We start from the raw sequence: 26,835 nt of genomic DNA, 5'->3' as shown, positions 1-26,835 counted from the left end.
TTACATGTATTCCCAATCCCGATCCCCCCTCCCACCTCCCTCTCCACCCGATTCCTCTGGGTCTTCCCAGTGCACCAGGCCCGAGCACTTGTACTCATGGGTTTTATAATACCCATTCTGTAAATGAGGAAACAGACATAAAGAGGTAATATTACTGAGTAACTTAAACTATTTGTTTAGTTTAAAACTCAGGTTTATTGAGTGCCTAAGACCTATCTTCTTTGTGATATATCACATTGTGATCTTCCATAGAACAGAGTGAGGAATACTGTACACCTCAACGTGGATTTGTAAACATTTTAAAAACTTCATTCTGAAAACATTTAATGAAATTGCTCAGGTGTTAGAAGAATGTTCCAGGTTCTTAAAAGAGTCAGTAAGTGCAAATAAGTTTGGACTGCTTATAACTGTCTTTAATGATAACATATTGTTTTTTTGCACTGTGTTGTTTGAAAAGTTCTGAAGTTCTTGTCCTAATAAACAGAAGTAATACATTGCCTAAGACATTGTGTATACCTTGTTCCCTCATCCATATCCATATACTTATAATCACAATGTATTCATGAAATATGCAAGACAAGTGTGCCATTATTGTTCCCCTCTATTTTTCTGAGGCACTAGAGTATAAAGGAAGGAACTGAAATGAACTTGCTTAGTCAATGACAGAACTAAGACTGCTATTGAAATTATACATACCCTTAAGCTAATGGATATTTTACTAGATTGCCTCTTGTATGTTGCTTTATGTTTTTAGGGAGAGCATTTTCTTTCTTTCTAATGAATATACAGCTGGACTGACTTTTCTCAAATTAGCTTATCATCAAGGCTATTATTCCATAAATTTGCATCAGATGTTCCTTAAATCTAGCTTGATTACAGATGCTCCCTACAGTTCTATTCAATTGCTTAACTCTAAACATTATGCTATCAAACCATTTAATTTAGCCATCTCCAAAGTTTTATTTAAATTATTTAATATTATGAGAGTTAAATAACTCATTAACTCAAACCATAAAAGGGAGGTCATAATCAATAAAAGTGTTATGAATATAACTTCTCCTAAGTCTCTGACATAGCAATAAAATATTGTTATCAACTCTTAACATACCTTTGTGAGATATAGTGGCAATCACATTATATCTGGACTTTATAGATGATGAAGACCTCATGGTGGTGTGTTGATTTGCATTCAGTTCAGTTCAGTTCAGTTGCTCAGTCGTGTCCTACTCTTTGTGACCCCATGGACTGCAGCACGCCAGGCATCCCTGTCCATCACCAACTCCTGCAGCCTACTCAAACTCATGTCCATCGTGTTGGTGATGCCATCCAACCATCTCATCCTCTATCGTCCCCTTCTCCTGCCTTCAATCTTTCCCAGCATCAGGATCTTTTCCAATGAATTGGTTCTTTGCATCAGGTAGCCAAAGTATTGGAGTTTCATCTTCAACCTCAGTCCTTCCATTGAATATTCAGGACTTATTTCCTTTAGGATGGACTGGTTGGATGTCCTTGCAGTCCAAGGGACTCTCAAGACCCTTCTCCAACACCACAGTTCAAAAGCGTCAGTTCGTCGGTGCTCAACTTTATTTATAGTCTAACTGTCACATCCATACATGACTACTGGAAAAACCATAGCTTTGACTAGACAGACCTTTGTTGTTGATTTGCATTAGGTGTAAAAATAATTCAAAAGTGTTTCATGGTTTCTTGTTCTTTTATAGAACAAGAATGTCTTAGTTCAGGCTGCTGTAAAAGACTACCAGAAGCTGGGTGGCTGAAATAAGAATCTCTCACAGTTCTGGAGACTGGGAGATCCAAGATCATGGCACTGGCAGATTCAGTGTCTCATAAGAGCCTGCTTCCATGCTTATAGACAGCTGTCTTTTTGCTGTTTTCATATAGCAAAGGAGGCAAGGGAGCTCTTTAAGTTCTCTTTTGTAAGGTCACTAATCCCATTTATGCGTACTCAACCTTCTTCACCTAATCACCTCTCTCCTAATGCCATCATGTTGGGGGCTAGGATTTCAGCATATTAATTTGGTGGGGAGACATATCCATTCTGTTCAATGCAAAGGATATATTATCTTACTTTTTGTTTAAACTTTTGTAAACTTGTCTTGGTGTGCTTGAGGCATTTAAAATATATAATATTCCACTTGAAATTTATATCTTATGGGAATAAATACATAAATGTAAGTTATAGTTATGTGGTCCAGTGTTGTAGACACTGGGTATATATGGCTGTTTAAATTTGAATTAATTAAAATAATGTACAATTAAAAATTCAGTTCCTGAGTTACACAGCCACATTTGAACTGCTCAGTAGGCACTTGTGGTTAGTGGCTACTATATTAGACAGTGGCTACAATATAGAACAGTTTCATCATTGCCAAAAGTTAAATTGACTGTACTGTTTTATAAATAGAGACTAGCACTTTTGCATAGGACTTTAGTATTTACATTATTGATTACTTTTATTTTGTATACGTGTTAAATTTATTACAGGAATCTTATAAAAAGCAAATATGATGAGGTCAGAAAATTTTTCCAAAGACAAAGAAATGGAGACATAAATAAGGAATGAAGAATACTGTATAGAAAACTATTTGTGATGGAGTAGAAATTGATAACAAAGTTTAGTTCTGAATTTCTTAGCAGCTAGGGCAAAAAGAAAAAAGTAGTGATCAATATCAATATTTTAGAGGAAAGAAAAAACATACTCATAGATTCATAGTGAAAGTGAAAGTCCCTCAGTCGTGTCTGACTTTTTGTGACCCCATGAACTATACAGTCCATGGAATTCTCCAGGCCAGAATACTGGAGTGGGTAGCCTTTCCCTTCTCCATAGATTCATAAGGTAGATTTAAATTACCTGCCTTGTAATGTTATTTAGGTTGGTACAAAAGTAAATATGGTTTTGGACCATGAATTTCAAATCATTATACCTAGGCTCAAGCACATCTTTAGTAATCAAAATAGGAACCATTACAATCAACACATTTTTGTCAACGCAACATAAGTTTGTTTATTCCTGTAGTGTAAAAATTCATGCTTCACGAACTTTTGGAAAGCATTTTCTGCCCCTTGCTGGTTGTAGGAGCATTTTCTCTGCAAAAAGTTGTTGAGATGCTTGAAGAAGTTGTAGTTGGTTGATGAGAGGTCAGGTGAATATAGCGGATGAAGCAAAAGTTTATAGCCTAATTTATTTAACTTTTGAAGCATTGGTTGTGCAACGTGTGGTTGGGCAGTATCATGGAAAAGAATTGGACCCATTCTGTTGATCAGTGTCAGCTACAGGTGTTTCAGTTTTTCAGTGCAACTCATCGATTTGCTGAGCATACTTCTCAGATGTAATGGTTTCACCAGGGCTCAGAAAATTGTAGTGGATCCTACAGGCAGCAGACCAGACCACCAAAGAGTGACCATGACCTTTTTTGGTGCAAGTTTGGCTTTGGGAAGTGCTTTAGAGATTCTTCTCAATTCAGCTACTGAGCTGGTTGTCACTGGTTGACTTTTCATCGCACATCACAATCTGATAGACAAATGGTTCATTGTTGTTGTGTAGAATAAGAGAAGACACTTCAAAACAATGATTTTTAAAAATTTGTGGTCAGCTCATGAGGCACCCACTTTTGGGCATTTTCATCTTTCTGAAGTGAAGTGAAGTGAAGTCGCTCAGTCATGTCTGACTCTTTGCGACCCCATGGACTGTAGCCTACCAGGATCCTTAGTCCATCGGATTTTCCAGGCAAGACTGCTGGAGTGGGTTGCCATTTCCTTTTCCATGGGATCTTCCTGACCCAGGGATCGAACCCGGGTCTCCCGCATTGTAGGCAGATGCTTTACCATCTGAGCTATCTTTCTAGTTTGCTTTAAAAGCCGAATGACTATAGAATGGTCCACATTGAGTTCTTTGACAATTTCTCATGTAGTTGTGGGAGGATCAGCTTTGATGATTCTCTCAGTTGTCTTTTTCAACTTCCGATGGCCAGCCACTGTTCTCCTCATCTTCAAGGCTCTCTTCTCCTTTGCAAAACTTTTTGAACCACCACTGCACTGTACGTTTGTTAGCAATTCCTGAGCTAAATGCATTGTTGATGTTGCTAGTTATCTCTGTTGTTTTATGACCCATTTTGAACTTGAATAAGAAAATCCCTTGAATTTTCTTTTTGTCTAACATTATTTCCCCAGTGTAAAATGAATATAAAAGAAACAGCAAATAAGAAGTCATTAGCAAAAAACATAAAGTGAGAAATGCACATTAAAATGATGTATAACGTAACAACATTTATTTAAGAATGCATTCTAATATCAAATGACAAATTTTAGCAATTGCAAGTCTGCAATTACTTTTGTACCAACTTAATATTTAAATGGAAGTGAAAGTATGTACTCTTTATAGAAAATATAAAATATATAAAACTAGAAAATAAATGTATAAATTAAAGAAAATTCAACAATAAAAAAGTATTTTGGGGCCATTACTAGGGCTTCCCTGGTAGCTCAGCTGATAAAGAATCTGCTTGCAATTCAGGAGACCCTGGTTTGCTTCCTCGGTCAGGAAAATCCAATGGAGAAGGGACAGATTACCCACTCCAGTATTCTTGGGCTTCCCTGTTGGCTCAGCTGGTAGAGAATCCACCTGCAATGTGGGACACCTGGGTTTGATCCCTGGGTTGGGAAGATCCCTTGGAGAAGGGAACAGCTACCCACTCAAGTATTCTGGCCTGGAGAATTCCACGGGGTTGCAAAGAATGGGATAAGACTGAGTGACTTTCACTTTCGCTAACATAAAGTAGCTGTTTGCAACTTGGAAATATTACCACTAAGACACTGGTTCTTCTCAGTGTTGTACCTTTGAAGTATCTTTTTTTCTTCTCCTATCCTCTCTCCTCCAAAATAGGGCACAAGATGAAAAGACATTAAATGGAAAGACTTACCTAAAGTGTTGTGTAGATGATACCTAAATGTCAGGACTGCTGTTATGCATTTTATTTGAGAATCTCGAAAGGGATAAAGAGGACCAAGAAGTATGTTACATAGATTTAGAACTGAAGTTTCATATTGTTCTTACTATAAAAAGTGTCACCTGAGAAAAGGGTATGCATCATTGTGAGTAACACTATTCTGGAAAACTAGTTTATAGAAGGAATGTTTTATTTAATTTCTCTCCTGTGAAGACTCAATTCTTCCATCTTTTTTTCCTATTATATCTAATATTAAACCATCCTTTCTGCTTGGTGTTAAAGTAATACACCAAATATATGCACATGGATCCCATTGTTATAAACTCTGAACCAAAAAATTCTCATTTACCAGTTAGCAATTATATACTGTTTCATCATTAAACCATTTTGCCCTCCTTGGCCTTGAATCCTAATATAGATTGATCAATAAAGCTTTTTGGGGGGTAAGTAGGAACATAAGTCAGAGAAGGCGATGGTGCCCCACTCCAGTACTCTTGCCTGGAAAATCCTGTGGATGGAGGAGCCTCGTAGGCTGCAGTCCATGGGGTCACGAAGAGTCGGACATGACTGAGCGACTTCACTTTCACTTTTCACTTTCATGCATTGGAGAAGGAAATGGCAACCCACTCCAGTGTTCTTGCCTGGAGAATCCCAGAGACGGGGGAGCCTTGTGGGCTGCCGTCCATGGGGTTGCACAGAGTTGGACATGACTGAAGTGACTTAGCAGCAGCAGCAGCAGGAACATAAGTAGCCTAATAGAAAGTTAAATTGAAAGCAACTTTAAAAGAAGTACAACAGTGTTTCTCCACTTACTGTTCTTTATGATGGCCTTCCTTGAAAGGGCATGCAATAGTAAGCATAGGTCTGCAATTAAATGGAACAAAGGGAAGCTAGAGAATGTCATGGTCCAGGATTGCTATGTTTAAAGCTTTTCCTTAATATATGGATGAAATTTTAGGACTATTAAAAACAATTGAGAAACTAACATACATATTCCTTGGTGCATGTTTCTTATATAAGAGCTCTGAAAATTGGGCTTTTGAAGAGCAAGGAAATTTAAAAAAAAAGAAAAAATTAGGTTACTATTTTCCAAAATTGGCATTATAATCTGAAGAGAAACATTAACAATCCCTTTTAAATAAGAGGAGTGAGATGGTTGGACTGACAGCATAACCTTTCTTGGATTCAAACTAGCAGAGAGGGGAATCACATGAATAGAGTTAAAAAAGGAATCATACAGATATGCTGTATTTTAAGAAAATAATCAGGAGACAAAGCAGACTGGAAGAGACAGGATCACCATACCTCTGATGTAAGACTTTGGCAATATTCTGGTTTTAATTTGGTGGTTACTTCATGGAAGTCCATTTTATTCTATTTACTAATTTATGTTAAATGTATTAATTATCTTTTGCTGCATGACAAATTATTTTGAAACTTAGTAATATAAATAATATTTATTATCCTCACAGTTTCTGTGAGTTGGGTATTCATGAACAGCTTAGCTAGCTTGAAGTTTCTCATGAAGTTGCAGTCAAGTTGTCAGCTAGGGATATAGGCATTTAAAATCTTATATGGAGCTAGAAAATCAAGTTTCAAGGTAACGCATTAAAATGGCTGGAAAATTGTTGCTGGTTTTTCATTGGAGACCTCAATTTCCCCCAATGTGATCTTCCTTAAAGGTTGCTTGACTGTCCTAACAACATAATGGTTGGTTCCCCTCATGCTGAGTAATTCAAAGACCACCAAGGCAAAAGCAGCAATACTTTTTAGGACCTAACCTTGAGCGCTACCTTTTATCCCTTCTTCCACATTCTATTTGTTAGAAGTGAGTCAGCAAGTCCAATACGAACTCAAAAGGAAGGGAAATTAGGCTCTGACTTTTGATTGGATGAGGAATGAAGAGTTTTCAAACATTTCAAAGTCATCATATTGTTTTTTGAAGGCTTCAAATATTATATAGCAATTTTTAAAAAAATCCATGAGCACAGATCTTAAGAAGAAATAAAATGATCCCTGAAATGAAGATCACATGTGAATTATAACAAATTCAACTGTTTTTACTGTTGAAAAAACAGTAAGAGTGGGAGAAGCATGAAAATAAATTGGAAATTAACAAGTATTAAATTTATGGTAAATTGAGTAACAGCCCCAAAGATACTCAGTTCCTCATCCCTGGAGCCTGTGAATGTTACTTATATGACAAAAGTAACTTGGCAAATGTCATTAGGTATCTTGAGATGGGGAAATTATCCTGCTGCTGCTAAGTCGCTTCAGTCGTGTCTGACTCTGTGTGATTCCATAGATGGCAGCCCACCAGGTTCCCCTGTCCCTGGGATTCTCCAGGGAAGAATACTGGAGTGGGTTGCCATTTCCTTCTCCAGTGCATGAAATGAAAAGTGAAAGTGAAGTTGCTCAGCCGTGCCCGACTCTTAGCGACTCCATGGACTGCAGCCTACCAGGCTCCTCCGTCCATGGGATTTTCCAGGCAAGAGTACTGATGCTCCCTAAATGTAGTCACAAACGCTCTTCTAGGAGGAAGACAGAGAGAGATGTGCCTACAGAGACAGAAAAGGAAAAGGTGATGTAACAACAAAGTGGAGATGGATTTAAAGATGCTATATTGTTGAGTTTGAAGATGGAAGACGAGACTATGGCCCAAAGAATGCAAGAAATACAGGTCTAGAAACTGGAAAAGACAAGAAAACAGACTGTCTCTTAGAATTTCCAGTGGGAGCACAACTATACCCACTTTTTTGGCCTAGTGAAACACATTTCAGATTTCTGACCTCTTGAACTGTAAGAGAACAAGTGTGTGTTGTTTTAAACCACTTAGTTTTTGATAATGTGTTACAGCAACCATAGCAAAATAGTATAGGATTGAAGAGATATTTACATGCATGGAAGAGAGACAAAGGAGATTCCAGTTACTCATAATTGTTTTGACTGAAGAACAAAACTTAAAAGACTGCAAAATATAGTTCAAGAAATGTTTTAAAATGAAAAGATTTGAATCAATAAATTTAAAAACTCATACCATATCCCAAGAGAAATTGTCACAGAAAATTCCCTGCATTCTAATTGGCATGTTTAGACTCTTTATATTTAATGTAATTTTTTATATGTTTGGATTTAAGTCTTCTTTCTGTTTTTTATTCCTACTTGTGGGATCTGCTGTTTGTTCTCTTTCCTCATTTCTGTCTTTATTTAGATTGTGTATTTTAATAAACTATTTTGTACCTTATTAGTTATACATTTTCTTTAGTTGCTCTAGAGTTTAAAATATACCTCTTTAATTTATCACAGTTCTCCTTCTATTAATATTAAGCAACTTTATAAATAGTGTAAAAACTTTACAACAGTATGCTTCCATTCCGCCTCTGATCTTTTGCGGTTTTTGTCATATATTTCTCTCTTTCTTTTTCTCTAGTCGCTAAGTCATGTCTGACTCTTGCGACCGTTTGGACTATAGCCATTTACTTCTACGTAAATCATAACCCCCATAATGTGTTGATATAATTTTCTCTTACTGTCTTACACATTTTTAGTGAAAAAGTCTATGTATTTTTCCACACAGTGTGTATGAATGATAAAGAAAATATTTTGTGCATATAAGCAAAGAGGTTGTTATTCAAGGACAGTTATATCAATCTGGCCACGGATCTCACCATAACATGCATTACTGGAATATTGTGATTCTAGACTTACATATCTGCCCAAATAGTCTTCAACTATAAATGAAACAAATATTTCTGAACTTACAAAACAAGAAACTGTAAAAATTATCAGTCATATTTTTTAAAAAGTACAGAAAACTTCTTTTAATAGAGAATTTGATATTTGGTATTAGAAATGCAGTGTATAAGTTAATAGCTTAGAAGACTAGAAGACAGATCTGAAGAAATTAAAGACTGGGAAACAAAAAGCGACTAAGAATTGGTAAATAGTAAAGAGAAATTAGGCCTTCCCAGGTGGCACCGTGGTAAAGAATTCACCTGCCAATGCAGCAGACACAAGAGATACAGATTCCATCCTTGGGTTGGGAAGATCCCCTGGAACCCACTCCAGTATTCTTTTTTTTTTTTAAATTAATTAATTTACTTGAATTGAAGGATAATTACTTCACAGTGTTGTGGTTTTTGACATATGTCAACATGAATCACCCACGGGTGCATGTATCCCCCCATCCTGAAACCCCCTCCCACCTGCCTCCTCACTCCATCCCTCTGGATTGTCCCAGAGCACTGGCTTTTGAGTGCCCTGCTTCATGCATCGAACTTGCACTGGTCATCTGTTTTACATATGATCATCTACATGTTTCCATGCTATCCTCTCAAATCATCCCACCCTCATCTTCTCCTACATAGTCCAAAAGTTTGTTCTTTATGTCTGTGTCTCTTTTGCTGCCTTGCATATAGGATCATCATTAGTGTCTTTTTTAATTCCATGTATATGCCACTCCAGTTATTCTTGCTGGGATAATCCCATGGACAGTGAACACGACTGAGTGACTGAGCACACACACACAATGAGAAATCAAGAAATATGGTGAGTAAATTAAGAAAGTCTAATTATATCTAATCAGAGTCCTCATTTTTTAAAACAAAAGAAAAATCTTTAAAGCAGCAAAAGAGAAAATGATTGATTGATTACTTACAAAGGAACGGTTGCTGGCTTGACAACTTACTTCTCAGTTGCAGCAAGGGAAGCCGCAAGGCAGTGGAATAAAATCTTTAAAAATTGTAGAGAAAATAATTGTCATAATGAAATTTTCAGTTATACAGAAAAAGCACACACTTGCAAGAGAGAAGACTGACTATTATCAGGCTCTCATTAAAGTGCCTTTAAAAGACATATCTCAGTTATAAGAAAAATAATGAAAAGGAGGTTTGAAATGGTGAGAGAAGAAAATGATAAATGTGAGTAAATGTACTAATGTCTAAGGTTATAAAAAGGTAAAATCACAGAATATTTAAAAAAGACTAAACTTCTGGACAATAGAATGGAAGTCAGAAGATAATGACTTTAGTTAAGGTTTTAAACTTATATGCTTTCTCTTTAAATTCTAGATTTTGATGTTAAAATTTCTAAATTTCCTATTAAAATGAATACAGTGGAGTGATTAACTTCAAAACAGGAAAAGTAGAATAAGTAAAAATTCAATATTGAAGAAACCAGTCAATTCAAAGGAATGTAAGAAAGAAGAAATATTTCTCACATGGAAACATAAAAAATTACACAACAATAAATGTAAATGGATTCAATTAGGTAAAAGACAAAAAATTTCAAATGAGTTAAAAAAAAGATTAGGAAAAGTTATAGTAAGCAAATGTGAACTAAATGCTAGTTTAACTCAATATACTGTTTCTATTGATCAGGATTTATGGAGTTTACAATTTTTATTTGATTTTTTCATAAGTTGGTTCTTTAGGCTTGACTGATATTAAGACCAGAGTGTTTCTCTTGTGGGACCCTCTCATGGTTTCTCTGGAAACTTGCTTGTTTTGTCCATTAACTATAGCTTTCTTAGTGGGCAGTGCTTCTTCAGATAATGCCCTTTTAAATGTGCCCCTGACAGTACTTTCCACATTTCCTTTCTCTTAGGGTCATTTTATCCTAGGAATAAGCTCTCTTGCTAGGGGCCTTTAAAAAATGATGCCATACAGACATTCTAACCATGAATTTCACTTCTGATTCCTGGATTCAAGTACCTTTGTAAGAGACAGGTTACTGAAGCTTCTGCAGGCTCCTTTATCAGCCATGAAGTTCCTCTCAAGCAGTTCTGAAACAGAAGCATAGAGACTTGCCAGCTTGTCTTTAGTAGTTTTGGCTGATCAGGAGACAATAAGTCCTCATAGATTTAGAATTTATTATTTACAGCACAGTAGTGGCTCAGAGGGTAAAGCATCTGCCTGCAATGCGGGAGACCTGGGTTCGATCCCTGGGTCCAGAAGATCCCCTGGAGAAGGAAATGGCAACCCACTCCAGTATTCTTGCCTGGAGAATCCCATGGATGGAGAAGCCTGGCAGGCTATAGTCCACGGGGTTGCAAAGAGTCGGAAACGACTGAGCGACTTCACTTCACTTAGGCAGCACGAGCTCCATGTTCACATCAGTTTCTCTCCCCCACCCCAAGTCTCAGAAAGTGATCTGAAAGTAGATCTAGGAGAATTCTCTACCCATAGTGCATCTATGTCAAAGCTGAGGAGTACTGGTCTTAGAATACCTCCAATCTTATAAGGGACTGCTAAGGGACTTATAAGGGACTGATATCCATTCTCCTTGCTGGAGGTTGCCTTTATTACTCTGGACTATAAACACATCTCTCTGGGGAAGAACAGGGAGACAGCTCTTTATTACCTTGCAGTATCTCCCAGAGAAGAGATGCCTTTATTTTTATTATACATTAACGTAAATAATGAATAATGCTCCAGAGTGAGTCACTATTTCTATCCTGCCAGAAACCCTTGCAAACATTCATGAAAAAATAATCCTGGAAAAAAATGGACTATGAATGCCTAGATATGTAGGAATGTGAAAGATATGTGGAAAATTGTTTTTAACATTGTTTTTCTGTTTCTGCCCATGGTGATAGTGGGAGGGTTGACTCTTAGCAGTAAAATGAATAACTTCAAAATTGTCCTCATTAAATCCCACCTATTGGTTACTTTTGACATATTTGACCTTTATTGTGAGTAAGATTTTTAAAATACATGAACCTGTTGTCAGACCCATCATATGAAAATCTACACTTGAGTACTCTTTACTTTGGAATTTCATATGTATTCTGTGTTGATGCCACACCAAAAAGCTTTCATATAAACTGGCTACTACTTAAATATCAGACAAGATGGAGTTTATGACAGTCTTAGTAGGGAAAAATAAACAATATGCCTTGATAAAAATTTACCATTATGAAAATATTAAATTCTAAACTTGCATGCATCTAATATCTCATTTTAAATATACATGAAGACAGTTACTACAAGAGAATTGACAAATATACCATTCTACTGGAAAATATTGACACTTTTTAACTCCTTTTATAAGGCCTTGATAACAAAGCAAAATGAGAAAAAAAATTATAGACCTATTATTTCACACAGAAACACATAAACATAAATATTAGTGAATATAATTCATTAAAAGCTAATGCATTATTATGAAATTAGATTTATTCTGGGAATAAAGCATTGGTTCCAATTTAGAAAAAAATCAATATGTTACACTCTAATTATAGACAGCATATTAAAAAGCAGAGACATTACTTTGCTGACAAAAATCCATCTAGTCAAAGCTGTGATTTTTCAAGAAGTCATGTATGGATGTGAGAGTTAGACCATAAAGAAAGTTGAGTGCCAAAGAATTATGCTTTCTATCTGTGGTGTTGGAGAAGACTCTTGAGAGGCCGTTGGCCTGCAAGTAGATCAAATCAGTCAATCCTAAAGGAAATCAGTCCTGAATATTCATTGGAAGGGCTGATGTTGAAGCTGAAGCTCCAATACTTTGGCCACCTTATGCAAAGAACTGACTCATTGGAAAAGACCTTGGTACTGGGCAATGTTGAAGGCAGGAGAAGAAGGGGACGACAGAGGATGAGATGGTTGGATGGCATCACCGACTTGATGGGCATGAGTTTTAGCAAGTTCCAGGAGTTTGTGATGGATAGGGAAGCCTGGCCATGGGGTTTCAAAGAGCAGGACATGACTGAGTGACTGAACTGAACTGAACAACTCTAATACTTTAAGGGACAAGAATGATACAATCATCTTAAGGTATATAATTGAATACTGTAACACTAATTCGATATTTAGAAAACTCTTAAAAAGCAGAGTATAGAAGAGAACTTCCTAGGCTGATAAAGACATCTACAAAAATTCAAATCTCAACATTGCTTTTTATTAGGGAAATGAAAATCAAAACTACAATGAAGTATCACTTCACACTGGTCAGAATGGCCATCATCAAAGAAATCTACAAACAATGAATGTTTGAGGGGATGTGGAAAAAGTGAACATTCTTGCCCTGTTGGTGGGGATGTAAATTGATCAGCCACTATGGAGAACAGTATGGAGATTTCTTTGAAAACTAGGAATAAAACTACCATATGACCCAGCAGTCACACAACTGGGCATATACCCTGAGAAAAACATAACTTGGAATGACACGTGTACCCCCAGTGTTCATTGCAGTACTATTTATAATAGCCTGAACATGGAAGCAACCTAGATGTCCATTGACAGATGAATGGATAAAGAAGTTGTGGTACATAAGGACTGTTAGCCATAAAAAGGAATGAATTTGAGTCAGTTCTAGTGAGGCCAGTGAGTCTAGAGCCTGTTATACAGAGTGAAATAAGTCAGAGAAAAATGATAATCGTATATTAACGCATATGTATGGAATCTAGAAGAATGGTATGATGAACATGTTTGTAGGGCCGCAGTAGAGGTGCAGACATGGAGAACGGACTTGTGGACATAGTCAGGGAAAGAGAGGTAGAACAAACTGAGAGGAACATGACCACGTACATACTGTACGGAAAATAAACGCCAGTGGGGTTTGCTGTGTGATGCAGCGAGTTCAGCCTGGTGCTCTGTGACAGCCTAGAGGGCTGAGATGGGGGAGTGGGAGGGAGAGTCAAGAGGAGGGGACACATGTATATTTATGGCTGATTCATGTTGGTGTATGGCAGAAACTCACACAACTTTGTAAAACAATTATCCTCCAATTAAAGATAAGCTTAAAAAAATTCACATCAAACCTCACTTCTAAGAGTATATCCTCAAAAATCAGAAACAAGATTCAGATTCCTGTTACCATCTCTTTAATTCAATAGTTTTCTAGTTACTAACCTTTTCAATAAGTCAGTTAAAAGAATAATGCTTGGAACACATAGAAAACAATTATTTTCAGCCAATGTAATCATCTACTTGAAAAACCAAAAGGAACCTACAGATAAAGTATTAAAATTAATGAGAGTTTTTCAAGGCTGTAATATATAATATTGATATCACAGTCAATTTTAATTTTATACACCATAAAAACTAATGTAGAAAGTGTAGTTTAAGAAGATATCATTTGTAATAGCCAACCCAATGTTTTTTTAATATAACAGAAAGGTTTAAGATTACTCTGGAGAAAAACAGAATACTTTATTGAAATACACTATTTGTATTACAAATACTATTTGTACACTATTTGTATATACTAAATGTATAAAAAGATATACCATATTCATGGGTTGAAGACTCAATTTTGTAAAGAAACTTCAATATGGTATTCCAAAGTGACAAGTGAGCTAGTCAGGACACAAACTCAAATCCTTATGTACTGTAAAGCTAAGTCCTCTAAATGTCTCTGGTAATTATAAAACACTAACATTAAATTCAGTTATTAAAAATACAATGCATATTTTCTATTGATAATCATAACAATAGGACAATGAGGAACTGAAAGCTATGCAAAATTAGAAGAACACATCATTTTGGGAAAGATACCAAATTTCAAAAGTTAAAATGAAATGACAGAAAATTTAAAAATTCATTTTGTGATAAGTAAGTCTTCACATTAGAAGCAGCCTCAATCTAATGAGCATGGCAGTTTTGAGTTATTTATGCATAACCTACCAGGTCTTATGTCCCAACCAAATTCTGCAACATGGATTTTTATGAAGGAATGAGGATAATTCAGAAATCTTAGGAAACTTCCAGTAAAAATAAAACAACAACTCTGAAAAGTATGAGAATAATAAAGAAATATTATATATACATACATAATATATATATATTATATATATATCTTGGCTGCTGATATTTTAGATCAAATTAGGCACATCGTGCAAACTGAGTTTGTAATCTGAATCTGTGCATGTTTGTCCGTTGTTTAAAAGTATTTGAAGACCCAGATGTCCCAGGTGGCACAATGGTAAAGAATCAGCCTCCCAGTGTAAGGGGCATGGGTTTAATCCCTGGGTTTTGAAGATTCCCTGGAGAGGGAAATGGCAACCTGGTCCAGTATTCTTGCCTGGGAAGTCCCATGAACAGAGGAGCCTTGGCAGGCTTCAGTCCATGGGGTTGCAAAAAGAGTCAGACATGACATAGCGACTGAACACACACCATCAGTGTGATCGTGTGCTGAGAACTGAATAGTAGTGTATAAAGGAGGTATTGTTCCTGCCTTCAAGGAACTTGCAGCCCAGAGAGGAAGATCATTAACACACTTCAATAGACAACTATATTGTGACTGGTAATATTCATTAAAAATTCTTTATTGCCAAGTGCCATAAGTGCTATGGGAGCTCAGAGCAGAGACCCTCAAGACATATGGAGAACATACTTTTCAGGAAGTCTCCCTGGAAGAGGTGCTGTTTAAGTGTGACCTTGGGTAAGGGAACACTCTTTCTCTGTGGGTGGTGCTCTGAGAAGGACTCAGCTGAGAACTCTCAGCTGTCTATGCTCCTGCTAACTGCTAAGTCACTTCAGTCGTGTCCGACTCTGTGCGACCCCATCCCTGGGATTCTCCAGGCAAGAACACTGGAGTGGGTTGCCATTTCCTTCTCCAATGCATAAAAGTGAAAAGTGAAAGTGAAGTCGCTCAGTCATGTCTGACTCTTTGCGACCCCATGGACTGCAGCCTACCAGGCTCCTCCGTCTGTGGGATTTTCCAGGCAAGAGTACTGGGGTGGGGTGGTCTATGCTCCTAGAAGCTGGCAAAAAGAGAGCCTCCATCCTGCAGGCAGCTCGAGGCTGCGCACAGCTGTAACCCCTTTGTGATCTGGACAGCAGTGGCTCTCAAGCTTGAGGGTGCGTTGGAATCACCTAGAGGGCTTTTTAAACCAGGTTTCTGGGCCCCATCCCCAGATTACCTGACTTAAAGAATCTCGAGAGGGTCCCAATATTTACATATCTAACGTGTTCCCAGGTGATGCTGCTGCTGCCTCAGGATTCACACGTTGAAAACCGCTCTGCAGAGAAGGCTGTACTTGAAATGCCACTCCAGAGCATTCATTCTGAGCAGATAGAGTTTGATAATATTTTCTGAATGAATAGCACCAAGTTTACGGATTCTGCTTCCAAGTGAGGGTGAAAGTACATGATTACAATACAATGCAGTAAGAGCCTTAACAAGTTAGTTGCCAACTATAAACAGAGTTGCAGAAGAAAAGGGCCAATTTTTCCTTAGTTTGTCAAGAGAATCTTGACAAACAAGTGAGCTGATCTCACCTTCTGGCTCAGTGGACTAATTAGAGGAGAACTTTTATCTTTGGGTCTTAGTTTCCTCAAAAATAAAATGAGGAAATTAATAACGGTGGTGGTGGTGTTAGGATCAACTAGTGTGTGCGTACATGTGTGCTTGCTCAGTTGCTTCAGTCATGTGTGACTCTGCAACCCTTTGGACTTCTCCCTTTGGAAGCCCTCCAGGCTTCTCTGTCCGTGGACTTCTCCAGGTAAGAATGCTGGAGTGGGTTGCTATGCCCTCCTCCAGGGGATCTTCCCGACCCCAGGGATTGAACCTGCATCTTGTGCATTGCAGGTGGATTCTTCACTGATGAACTACCACAGAAGCCCCAGGATCAACAGGGATCATTGATAAAAAAGTACTTCAAATATAAGGTAATATAAAATATCTAGCTTTAGTTAGGTTTTGTTCTTTTTTCATTTTTAAAAATTTGTTTTATTTAAGTAGAGTTTATTTACAATGTGTTAATTTCTGCTGTACAGCACAATGATTCAGTTATAAATATATATACAGTTACATATGTTTTTAATACTCTTTTCCATTATGGTTTATCACAGGATATTGAATATAGTTCCCTGGGCTGTGCAGTAGGTCAGAAAGCCCATTTTCTTAAGGAGATTATACAGTGTTAGTGGGAGACTTCACTCTACCTTTTGATGCTAGCTATGCAGGACTCAGCACTGTATATACTAACATCATTTACTAATACAGTGACATCTTGAACCTTAACCATGTAGAGTGTCATTCCCAGCCAAACTCAATAGCATAGTTACAATCTCAAACCTAGTCTACAGAGAACAGCTACCACTGAGCTTCTCACTGACGCTGGCATCCCACCTTTGGGGACACTCCTTATTGCTTTGGTGAAGGGAGTGTCCTCTGGGCTCTCCTGTGGAACATAATCAGCTAGTAGTTTCTCTGACATTACAACATAAATATGTTATAACATGCTAACTTCTCTTAGACCTTGGAACTCTTCCCCAGTGTTTTGCCAAGGTAGTTCAAACTTTGTTCTTTGCTTATCTTTCTAGAGCTCTTTGTTTGATATGACTGTATTATTGCAGTAAAGTCAGTGATACTTTTACGGGCCTTCAAATATTTTGTTTTACTGATAATGCATAAAGAAACAGGAAGCTGCTGTTGACATTCTAACTCAGTTTCCCTTTTCATATTAATTTTGCCTTAATTTCAAAAAATTGGATAAGTTGCAGATTTTTAAATGAAAAGACAAATGCTATGCAAATGATAGAGGAATGAATATGCATTGGGTTAGAACTTCTATTTGGGGATTTTAATTTCATCTTTGACTGGCACTTTTCCTTTTTAAAAAATAAATTTAATCTCTTTTGCCACACGATGGTAGTGTTGCTTCTCTTGTTAAGCCCCAAAAATAGATTCAGATGCCAGTTAAAATCATAAAAAATTATATTTCTCCAAGGAGATCTAACAATAAAACATTAGTTTTATAAAGAAAAAAGACTCCTACACATTTATGTTATTTTTAAAGAGCAGGAAACATCAATGCCAGTGTTTCCTGAGGAGAATTGCCATTTCTTCCCTAGGAAACAGATCTTTGGATGTCAGGAACATTCTCGTTATCTCCCTTCTTAAGTGAATCTCGTTTTAGGCATTGTCTTTCAAATTACTTCCCCTTTTAATTGGGTTGACAAGTATAATTTATTTCCTTCTAAGTTGATATAGATATTTATCTTGAAGAAGAGAAATTTTAAATGGCACTTACATTGATTGTAATCTACATAGTCTTTTATAGCAGATTTAGGATTAGAAGCCAATGTGGAAGTTGTCTAGTGTGACCCTTTATTTGCATGCAGTAATTTCTTCTGCATCATCCAGAACAGATGGCCATGCAGTTTCTCAAGTGCCTCCAAGGATGCCCTTCAAGGCAGCCTCTGTTCGTTGGCGGACTCCTAGAAAAGGAATTTGTTTGCTTTATGCTCAGCAGAATGTGGTGTTGCTTGGAAGCTGTGAAGCTTCTGTTTGCTTGAATTCAAAACCATTTCATTTGTCTGGAGGCAACCATCTTGTTGAGAGAATGAGTCACAGGATAAAATTATGAAATGTAGTTTGCTGCATACTGGAGTCAGTCACAATCTGTCCACTGATCCAAAAAATATTGAAGAAATATAGCAAGCTACATTTTGTACTCTGAGAGATCTGGGTTTAACATGCCAGAAATTATTTATTTTCCTTATGACTGTCATGGGTTTACTGAAATATTCAATTATGATTTTTGGTTGCTCTGTTCTCAGAAGTACAGCTTCCATTAACATTAAATTTTGCAATCAGCAGATTTAGTGGAGGAAATAAATTCCTTTGTCACCTTGTCAAATGAGGTGATAGTTTGTGAGAAAGCATATCTGTCTCAGCAGGACCTTAGCTATTTTCACAGGGGACAGTTTTCTCCACACCCAGCAATCCAGGGACTCTGTAGCCTTTTGAAGGTAAGAGAGTAGTAGAGGTTTGTGGAAAGATTCAGACTGAGTTTGCAGGGATCTGAATGGCAATGGGGTTACCAGGCATCCTAAATGCATTCCTCAGCTTTATAGATTTAGAACTGTCTTATCATTTCAGCAAGGGACTGATTATGCTCTTTGAAGTCCACTGGAGTAACTGATCTCAAAAGAGAGTGAGATATAAGCCTGAGGTGCTTCATTATTATAATTCCCATAAGAAGTGCACCTGGCAGAAGAGTCTACAGTGGTCATAGCCCACGCTATACTATTTTAGTAAGTTTTGTGCTGTCAACCCCTGAGGGTCACTGTGTCAGGGATAGATGAATCAAAACCTCATGAGACATGCTACTTTGACAGATGGTTAGTCACTTCTACTTTGTATTCACGCTTCTTGGTGATAATTTCAGAGGATGATATTTCTGATCTTGACTTTAAATTCTTACTTGAGTCCTGAAATCACCTGTTCTTGATAGCTACATAGACTTTTATGATTGTAAATTCTGTGTTTTCTAAACTAGAAATCAAATATGAATCATATATTTTTCAAATGCATGCTATTTGTAATTATCTTTCTGTTAGTATATATAATTTTGATCTAGGGAGAGGGAAGAAAGTTTTGATCAGATATGGCAGAAAGTATGGCCAAGTCATACTTCAGCGAAGTGCTTGGGAACACTGGACTCTTCCACAGCCACTGAAATGCTGAGTGACACACAGTCACTGAGTGTACATTCCGAGCCCTCTATTCATTTGCATCCTCACTTGAGACTGGAAGTCCTGAGTGGAATATCCAGTTATCTGAACCTGAGTCATTTATCTTAAGAAATCCTGGCTGCTCTTTACCTTCTCTAGTGGACACATGGCCCTTTACCTTTCACACGAAGAAGGATTTTCCCTCAAATTAAGAGAGGGCTTTAGATGTTGAGCAGTATAATACAACAGTCCCCATCTTGATCACTCTCTGGCCTTTGATACCATTATCTACTCCCTTCTTGAAGTCATTTCTTTACCATACTTCAGTATACTACTACTTCTGTTACTTATAGATACTCTACTGCTTTTCTTATCTCGATGTCTCTCTGTTACCGATAGGTTAGCTATAAAATAACTAACATGGAATTCAGTGCCCTTTATAATCATGCTCTTTGGATATGGAGCTTTGCAATCCCCTTTGCATTCCAACTCTGCATTCTGCCGTCAGATATCCTTGGTTCTTAATACAACTAACTACTTGTAATTTCCTCAATATATCCTTCACTTGAAAATAATCCAGGAAAGCCTTTCTTCCTTTTTGTCTTTGGATTCATCCTTCAAGATTCAGATTAATTGTGTGAAGTCCTCCAGGATTGTCTCTGTGTAAAAGTAATCTCTTCCTTCTCTGCCTTCCCTTGGTACTTTACCTACCTAGTTTATGACTCTCTTCCAAATACATTCTTTAAAGGAAGACTCTGTCATATTTTAATTCAATATAATGCTAGCCAAATGACTTTTCAGTCATCTTAAATTCCTTTTGGACATATCTGGATATAAATTGTATGGTAATAAAATAATATTACAGTAGCTGTTATTCCCTATCATCCAGGTGTTCAGTTTTCAAAGGACCATTGTTTTCATTTACCATTAATAATTAAAACACTCTTGTATCTTTCTCCCAAATATCTGAATACACTTCAACAACAACAAAAGCTAGAGTCTTCTGTTGTATTGAGGAGAGCACTGTGGTGAAATAGAGACAAGAGCATCTTTGTATTGTGCTCCTATTATTTTCTAGGACAGAATAATCTTTATTCTGCCAATAGTCTAATGTGATTTCTGGCACAAAGTTTGGTAGTGCCTTTTCAAAGTCATCAAAGCAGAATCCTAGATAGGCAGCACTCTAACAGCTGCTATAAAAGCCCCTAAATTACGTACATAACTTTCATTATTGGGCTGACATGCACTGGCCATGGTTTGCCTCTTTCTAGACTGTATTGTAAGGTGCAGATGAACAGACATTCTTTTCACCATTCTGAGATACTCTACACCTACACTATTCCCACATCTGAAGTAGGAGGCAGGACTAGACCATCACAGCACAAACATAAAACTAAGTAGGTGAATGCCAATTCAGATCTAACCAGGTTCTCTATCAAATATTTCCCTAACCCAGGGGAGATATTTTTCTGATGTTTATTAATCATAGTTAAACAATAAATTGCTAAGTAGTTTTGAATGATACAATATACCACTCCAAAACTTTGGCCACCTGATGCAAAGAGCCGACTTACTGGAAAAAAACCCTGATGCTGGGAAAGATTAAGGGCAGGAGGAGAAAGGGGCGACAGAGGATAAGATGGTTGGATGGCATCATCAACTTAGTGGACATGACTTTGATCAAATTCTGGGGGATGGTGAAGGACAGGGAAGGCTGGTGTGCTGCAGTCCATGGGGTCACAGAGTTGGACACAGCTTAGTGACTGAACAACAACCAACACATAGTGTTCATATACAAAACATATAGTATTCACTGATGAATGGGAAATATCTGTGAATAGGGAGATTAATGCACCACTCACAAAGGAAATTATATGGTAACCACTTATAAGCCAGTGGCAGTAAACGTTAAGAATCCTTTTGTACTAAATCTTAGGCATTAGCATCAGACTCTAAGGTAATAATGCTCTTATAATTAAACCTATGGATGACATACATTCCTGAAAGTTAGTTGTAAAACACATTTCTGTGACTCACGTTTGTTCTGAGATCTGGTTTTAGAAATATAGACCTGTATAGCATATAAGCTCTGCAGGAAAAAAGAGAGATGGTAAGAAAAAAAAAAGAGGTAGACCTAACAAAACAAGCGAGTTAAGGACGATAGACTCCAACCAGCAAACCTGGAGGCGTACATGAGCTATTATTAGCTCGCCTTGGCAGTGGGAAAATGCACAAGATGAGAGAATAGCTGTCCAGCAACGACAGCTGGCAGACTTCTGGTTCCAGCTCTGGCATTATGATTCTTTGCTGCTTAATTCTGCATGTTCAGATTTTAGAAAAGTATTCTATTTTGTGGTATATTGAAGCTCTTCTACCCTTATGAAGGGATTTATACAGTAGCATTAAGCACTTTTGTTACATAGGTGGCCAATGATTTATGTGTGTGTGTGTGTGTGTATGTCTGTGTGTGTATATGTATATATATATTATATGTAGTTTGTCAGGAAAATTTGTGAAAGACTAAAATGGGAAAAAAAAGATTTTGGGGTCTCCTGTCTTGTGTATCCTTCTGAATTATCTCTGCCTTTCATTGTCTTTAAGCTATTTTATAACTTTTAGTGTTGCATAACACAAAAAAAGACTAGAACTCTCTCTAAGAAAATTAGAAGTACCAAGGGAACATTTCATGGGAAGATGGTCACAATAAAGGACGGAAATGGTATGGACTGAACAGAAGCAGAAGATATTAAGAAGAGGTGGCAACAATACACAGAAGAACTGTACAAAAAAGATCTTCCTGATACAGATAATCATGATGGTGTGATCACTCACCTAGAGCCAGACATCCTGGAATGTGAAGTCAAGTGGGCCTTAAGAAGCATCACTATGAACAAAACTAGTGGAGGTGATGGAAATCCAGTTGAGCTATTTCAAATCCTGAAAGATGATGCTGTGAAAGTGCTGCACTCAATATGCCAGCAAATTTGGAAAACTCAGCAGTGGCCACAGGACTGGAAAAGGTCAGTTTTCATACCAATCCCAAAGAAAGGGAATCCCAAAGAGTGCTCAAACTATCGTACAGTTGCATTCATCTCACACGCTAGTAAAGTAATGCTTAAAATTCTCCAAGCCAGGCTTCAACAGTACGTGAACTGTGAATTTTCAAGTTGTTCAAGCTGGATTTAGAAAAGGCAGAGGAACCAGAGATCAAATTGCCAACATCTGCTAAATCATAGAAAAGAGTTCCAGAAAAACATCTGCTTCTGCTTTATTGACTATGCCAAAACCTTTGACTGTGTGGATCACAGCAAGCTGTGGAAAATTCTTCAAGAGGTGGGAATACCACACCACCTGACCTGCCTCCTGAGAAATCTGTATGCAGGTCAAGAAGCAACAGAACTAGACATGGAATAGACTGGTTGCAAATTGGGAAAGGAGTACATCAAGGCTATATATTGTCACCCTGCTTATTTAACTTATATGCAGAGTACATCTTGAGAAATTCTGGACTGGATGAAGCACAAGCTGGAATGAAGATTTCTGGGAGAAATATCAATAACCTCAGATATGCAGATGACACCACCCTTATGGTAGAAAGCGAAGAACTAAAAAGCCTCTTAATGAAAGTGAAAGAGGAGAGTGAAAAAGTTGGCTTAAAACTCAACATTCAAAAAATAAAAATCATGGCATCCGGTCCCCATCATTTCATGGCAAATAGATGGGAGAATAGTGGAAACAGTGACAGACTTTATTTTGGGGGGCTCCAAAATCACTGCAGATTTTGACTGCAGTCATGAAATTAAAAGACACTTGCTCCTTGGAAGAAAAGTTATGACCAACCTAGACGGCATATTAAGAAGCAGAGGCATTATTTTGCCAACAAAGGTCCATCTAATCAAAGCTATGGTTTTTCCAGTAGTCACATATGGATGTGAGAGTTGGACCATGAAGAAAGCTGAGCACCGAAGAATTGACACTTTTGAACTGTGGTGTAGGAGAAGACTCTTGAGAGTCCCTTGAACAAGGAGATCCAACCAATCCATCCTAAAGGAAATCAGTCCTGAATATTCATCCGAAGGACTGATGCTGAAGCAGAAATTCCAATACTTTGGCCACCTGATGTGAAGAACTGACTCACTGGAAAAGACCCTGATGCCGGGAATGATTGGAGGCAGGAGGAGAAGGGGCTGACAGAGGATATGGTTGGATGGCATCACCAACTCGATGCACATGAGTTTGAGTAAGCTCTGGGAGTTGGTGATGGATAGGGAAGCCTGGCTTGCTGCAGTCCATGGGATTGTAAAGAGTCGGACACGGCTGAGCAACTGAACTGATTGCAAATAGTAAATGATTCTTGTCCACAGAAATGGAAATTATGTCCCACTGGAAATTCAGTTCATTATTGCTCTGTGGGCGTTAGCATGTTTTACATCTGTTAGCAAATTCATTTCAGCCTTCTTTATGGTCTGCATATGTGTGGTTCCTTCAGTTCCCTTTTGTGCCATTTGTAACATCTTTATTTGTCCCCTCATTTGATGTGTTAAATAAAATCTTTGGCACACATGCTCATTTTATATTTACATGTATTTTACTTCTTAAAGATATCTTTAACTATTTATATGTAATATACAATGGACTTCCCTTGTGGCTCAGCTGGTACAGAATCTGCCTGAAATGTGGGAGACCTTGGTTTGATCCCTGGGTTCAGAAGATCCCCTGGAGAAGGGAAAGGCTACCCACTCCAGTTTACTGGCCTGGAGAATTCCATAGACTGTATCGTCCGTGGGGTCACAAAGAGTCAGACATGACTGAACCACTTTCACTTCATTTATACTTAATGATCTTACTAAAATAGTTAATGTGGAAGGATGATTCTTTTCCTCTGTCTCTTCTTCCCTTGTCCTTCTTTCCTTCCTTTCATCCTTCCGATATTGATTTGCCAGGCATTTTAAGGGGTACTGGGTGTATAATATCCAACCTGAATCTGCCTGTAATTTCTGCATTTTTTATTATCATCTATAATGGCTTTCACCATGACAAATAAGACTATATGATATAATGAGAATAATAAGGCCAAGAGTTTGCATAGGTTTGTATTTGGGTACTACCTCTTTCCTACTGTCTGACTTTTGGTAAGTTAGTTAATTTTTCTTATCAACCAGGCAGAATAGTTATTGGGTACAGTAAGTTTTATATAACTCCTCAGTACTTAGTTGGTATCTGGTTCTTGGTAGTGACTCTGACTCAGTGAATGTTAAATCCTATTCTGTATGGCATGTCTTCAACCTTCTTTCTAAATGTTTTTTCCCCTGTTGTCTCCAACAACTTATTATTGCTGTGTCTCTTTTATGGATGCTTGAATGACTAGGCCAAACTCAATAAACAAGAATTTAGAACCAGTGTCTTGATTCAGTACCTAGTTCAATGAGTCATATAAACCTAAAATAAAGAAAAAACAACCAGGAAAACCTCTGAATGCTGAAAGCCACACTTATGGTTAAGGAACTATTAGTGTAAAAAAAAGAAGTGATTACAAGAATAACCCCGTTGCAGAAAGCATATTAGTCCACCTGGATGATAACAGATCAAAATTTGTGAAAGCCACATTTGCCCTGTCAAATTTTTAAAAATGAATGTTTTGCTTCCTGTCTTTGTGGGCCCACAGCTGCATTATTTTTACCAAATTAGTGCTAAATTAGTCCCTCTATTATTTTTCCCTTCAGCTCTGCTTGCCAGGCCTCCAAACATGTTTGCATCTTTCCCTTACAGTCTTTTACTGGGGTAGCTTAAAATTTTAAGTTATTTACAATTCAAATAATATTTAATGGAATGCTCTTATGCACATTCTGGTTGCCACTTATCTATTACTATAGTGACACTGAAGGATGGCAAAGATGCAAATGCCTATTCTTGTGAGTTTAATCTAAGCTCCCCGTATCCTGATATATCTTATCATTTTGTTTGGTAATTAGAGTTCTGTGATGATGCTGTAAAATATATCTCAGTTGTGAAGGGAAAAGTCATTATTTATCATTAGAGGGTGGGGAATATGCTCATTTTTCATTGCCCTAACCTGGGCAGCAAGGACAAAGTGATACAATTTCAACTTGGAAGCCTGTGCCTGATGTGATTCTGGGATGGAACAAATAACCATGAAATTAATCTGAGAATGTTCAATCATTCTCTTGCCAGGACTTGGCTGGCATCATCTTGGTATATGAAGTGTAGCTTTCCAGGCTCTCAGCTTCCTTCTGAGCATGAGCAAAGCCAGGGAAGATTTGTCCCTGTTACACATCATCATATAAAGAGTGAGGTATGGGACTAAAAGGAAACAAATTAATGAGAGGGGAAATGTCTTCTGAAGCCAAGGGGCTATAAATAGTACAGTTCTGTCAGTATTGTATTTATGAAGCAAGGCTGTTACCTAATGTGAGAGAGAATAACTTGTGTAAGTATAGTCCCAGGGAAAGGAAAAAACAAGACTTGACAGCGATTTTATATCATAAGGAAAATGAAAAAAAAAAAAAAAGTTGGATATGGTCAGTGGTTTCTAGGAGATGACAGTCTCACTTTGTGTTCACTTATTCATTTATTACTCACTAAACTCCAACTAAATCCCAGACACTTTACTGAGACGTAAACACTATTCTGAAGTTTGGTCAGTTTAGAGAAAAACTTCAGTGTATTCTAAGAAGGTTGTTGTGGTTGTTCAGTTGCTTCAGTTGTGTCCAACTCTTTCCGACCCTATTAACTGTAGACAGCCATGCTTCTCTGTCCATGGGATTTTCCAGACAAGAATACTAGAGTGATCTGCCATGCTCTCCTCTAAGGGATCTTCCTGACCTAGGGATTGTACTTGTATCTTATGTCTCCTGCATTGGCAGGTGGAATCTTTACCACTGGCACCACCTGGGAAGCCCTATATGTTTGTTTATATATATATGTATATATATATATGAAATATAATGTTGTTTTATAAATATACATAATTAACTTCTTTAGTTATTGCATTGAATATTGCATTTACCTCTAAGTTTTAAAATATATTTCTTCTTTAGGTAAGCTGACTCATTAAATCACTAAGTAGCCAATGTACCATTGCTGAAGAATTTACTATCATTGTTTGTAAATGATAAACATATTATCTTTGATAACATCAAGAAGCCTTAATGATCAGATACTCCTGTACAAGCTGTGAAGTGATTAGAGGTACCCAGAAATCCCCAGAATAGTGTCCTTGCTTATGCAGAGTTAAAAGAGGGGGAACTGTAAAGATCTGCCTCTGAAGAAGGCTCTGGATTGCCTCAGAGAAGAGAAGACAATAATTACCGCCTTACTCATTGTTGCAGTTTATCATGCTTGTTGATATAAAGTAGGTCATCAGTATTTTGTGTCATTTAAATGGGTGAATTTCACTTCTAAAAAATATAATCGAAAATCTAGAAAACACTAAAAAGTTATGT

The 26,835-nt window shown here is 37.4% G+C and overlaps 1 long non-coding RNA gene across 1 annotated transcript; it reads left to right on the top strand.

The window, feature by feature from the left end:
• The first annotated feature begins 4,491 nt into the window (after positions 1-4,491).
• Positions 4,492-24,116, top strand: LOC122677959. The gene is made up of 3 exons (XR_006335966.1): positions 4,492-4,598; positions 16,794-16,796; positions 24,104-24,116. It is a non-coding gene; the product is annotated as an uncharacterized LOC122677959 (long non-coding RNA).
• Positions 24,117-26,835: the final 2,719 nt, after the last annotated feature.

This window comes from Cervus elaphus, chromosome 20 (assembly GCF_910594005.1).
Source record: "Cervus elaphus chromosome 20, mCerEla1.1, whole genome shotgun sequence".
Lineage (NCBI taxonomy): Eukaryota > Metazoa > Chordata > Mammalia > Artiodactyla > Cervidae > Cervus > Cervus elaphus.
This window is presented reverse-complemented; position numbering and strand designations above follow the sequence as displayed.